Source organism: Dama dama, chromosome 1 (assembly GCF_033118175.1).
Source record: "Dama dama isolate Ldn47 chromosome 1, ASM3311817v1, whole genome shotgun sequence".
Lineage (NCBI taxonomy): Eukaryota > Metazoa > Chordata > Mammalia > Artiodactyla > Cervidae > Dama > Dama dama.
In genome coordinates, this window is record NC_083681.1 from 9,832,988 (window position 1) to 9,836,484 (window position 3,497).

Sequence of the window (3,497 nt, forward strand, 5' to 3'; positions counted from 1 at the left end):
AAAGCAGACCTGCTCTTTGCCTTTGAGCTGCTGTCCTTGCCTGGGTCCCACTTCTCCTCCCTAAGAACAAATGGAACCACCTCTGAGGTTGGTTTGATAATGTCTGTCATTGACGCCTTGGGACTAGTCAGTCAGTCTTTGGCCTCTGCTGCATCCCTCATGCAGTTCCAAGTGTGGCACGGGGAATTGAGAAGTCCCTCCGCAAGTCCTGGTCAGGATGGAGGTACGTGGGAGTTACCACAAGGAACCATGAGCTCAGGGGCTTTGGAACTGTTCACTCAGTCCTTTCTTCTCATCTAGAGCCAGACATCTTGGAGTGCGAAGTCAAGTGAGGCTTAGGAAGCATCACTACGAACAAAGGTAGTGGAGTGATGGAATTCCAACTGAGTATTTCAAATCCTAAAGGGTGATTCTGTGAAAGTGATACACTCAATATGCCAGCAAATTTGAAAAGTGCAGCAGTGGTCACAGGAATGAAAAAGTTCAGTTTTCATTCCAATCCCAAAGAAGGGCCATGACAAAGGATGTTCAAACTACTGCACAGTTGAACTCATCTCACAGGCTAGCAAAGGAATGCTGAAAATTCCCCAAGCTAGGCTTCAACAGTACATGAACTGAGAACTTCCAGATGTTCAAGATGGATTTAGAAAAGGCAGAGGAACCAGAAATCAAATTGTCAACATCTGTTGGATCATAGAAAAAGCAAGAGAGTTCCAGAAGAGTATCTACTTCTGCTTCATTGACTATGCTAAAGCCTTTGTGTGGACCACAACAAACTGTGGAAAATTCTTCAAGAGGTAGAAATACCTGACCACCTTACCTGCCTCCTGTGAAACCTGTATGCAGGTCAAAAAGCAACGGTTAGAACCGGATATGGAACAATGGACTGGTTCCAAATTGGGAAAGGAGTATACCAAGGTTGTATATTGTCATCCTGCTTATTTAACTTATATGTACAGTCCATAGAATTCTCCAGGTGAGCATACTGAAATGGGTAGCCTTTCCCTTCTCCAGGGGATCTTCCCAACCCAGGAATTGAACCCAGGTCTCCCAAATTGCAGGTGGATTCTTTACCAGCTGAGCCACAAGATGAGCCCTATATGTAGAGTACTTCATGCACAATGCCCTGTTGGATGAATCACAAGCTGAAATCAAGATTTCTGGGAGAAATATCCATAATCTCAGATATGCCGAGAAATATCCATAATCTCAGATATGCAGGTGACACCACCCTTATGGCAGAAAGCAAAGAAGAATTAAAGTGCCTCTTGATGAAGTTGAGAGAGGAGGGTGTAAAATCTGGCTTAAAACTCAACATTCAAATAACTAAGATAATGGCATCTGGTCCCATTACTTCATGTCAAATAGATGGGGAAGCAATGGAAACGGTGACAGTCTTTATTTTCTTGGGCTCCAAAATCTCTGCAGATGGTGATTGAAGCCATGAAATTTAAAGACACTTGCTCCTTGACAAACCTTGACAGAATATTAAAAAAGCAGAGGCATTACTTTGCCAACAAAGGTCTGTCTAATCAAAGCTATGGTTTTTCCAGTAGTCATGTATGAACGTGAGAGTTGGACATTAAAGAAGGCTGTGCACTGAAGAACTGATGCTTTTGAACTTGGAGAAGACTCTTGAGAATCCCTTGGACGGCAAGGAGATCAACCAGTCCATCCTAAAGGAAATCAGTCCTAGGTGTTCATTGGAAGGACTGATGCTGAAGCTGAAGCTCCAATCCTTTGACCACCTGATGTGAAGAGCCAACTCTTTAGAAAAGACCTCGATTCTAGGAAAGATTGAAGGCAGGTGGAGAAGGGGATGACAGAGGACAAGACGGTTGGATGGCGTCACCAACAACATGGACACGAGTTTGAGCAAGCTCCGGGAGATGGTGAAGGACAGGGAAGCCTCGCATACTGCAGTTCATGGGGTCGCAAAGAGTGACTGAACAACAACAACTCAGTCTTTCCTTAGGCTGGAAGTTGGCAGTAGCAGTCAAAAAGCCATGCTCTTTACCAGCCAGGCCCTTGCTTGGTCTATGGACTTTAGACCATGTTCTTGGTTTATAGGCTCATTGGTTCCTCAACCCGTGACAGATGAGAAGGAATTATGTCAAAGAGTGTAGGGGAACTACCGGAGTTTGAATGCTCCTGAGAGCCTGGCTTAGTGCTGGGCATTCTCTTAAATCTCAAAACAATGATGTTGTTACCTTTAGTCCATATTTTACAGGGGTTGGAATACATTGGTAAGTGAGAAAGGATGAGAGAAGTGACAACCAGAGGTTGAGAGGGGGCCAGAGAGAAATAAAAGTACATTGTAACTTGGTTCCCATCACAACTGTGGATCCAAAAGAGATTAACTTGGTTTATAAAGAAAGAGTAAGAAGGAGAGTTAGTAACATTTTGGTGCCTGAAAAAAAATCAAATGTCTTCCTCTCGAGTAGAATGTAGAAGTTATATTGAATACATGCACACACACACACATATATGTATATATAACATATGCACACATATAATATGTACAAATAACAGGACATAGGTAAGTATAAGTATACTGAACAATTCTCTACTCTTAATTTCCGTTCTTAAAGTAAGCAAATCCACCAGGTCTCTGGTAAATTACTTGGCATCATTACTAACTTGGTAGCTATATATGATCTAGAGAAATTTAATTTTTCTGCAGGAATTGTTAGCAAGCTCAATTCTTTATAAGCAATACAAATCAGGGCACAAAATCCTAAGTGGACTCATTGACAATCAATATAGAAACATTTGACTGCCTAAAGAAAAATGGCAAAAATCATTGGGGGCTGAAATTAAACTGTTATGTTCAGTGCAGTCACTAAAAATTTAGTTCAACTACTAAACTTTCCTGCAGACAACCAAATAGGTCTTTCAAAAAAATTCAACTACTGTCTAATATGTAGAGATATAACTTTATAACTCAAAATTTTCTGCATTTTTAAAGAAAGCCATTGAAAATTTATTCATTCTTACCTAGGGACTATTCATATTTTTAGGTTGGGGGCTCCCAGGAAGTCATAATTCTTCTTATGTAAATGCTATAAAACATCAGTATATTAAAAATAAAAATAAAATCATTGAACATGAAATTCTGCAATATCTGAAATTAAATTCAGTCAGACATGAGTGAAGTGAATTAGCATGCATGCAAGTCAATTATACTTCCATTTTAAAATTTTTAATATTAAAAAAACTGTACATTCTTAAACCGCGGAGTTTGCTGTTATTCTCTCCAGTTAATAAGCAATCTTGGGATTTTTGCAGTGAATGTTGAGGAGCATGTATCTTCTTAAATTATGGTTTACTTTGTATATATGCCCAGGAGTGGATTTGCTGGAGAATTCCAGCGACGGCGAAGCCTGTGGGGTCGCACAGAGTGGGACATGACTGGAGCGACTTAGCAGCAGCAGCAGCGTGGTAGCTCTATTTTGTTTTTTAAGAAACCTCCATGGTATTCTCCTTAGTGGCAATAG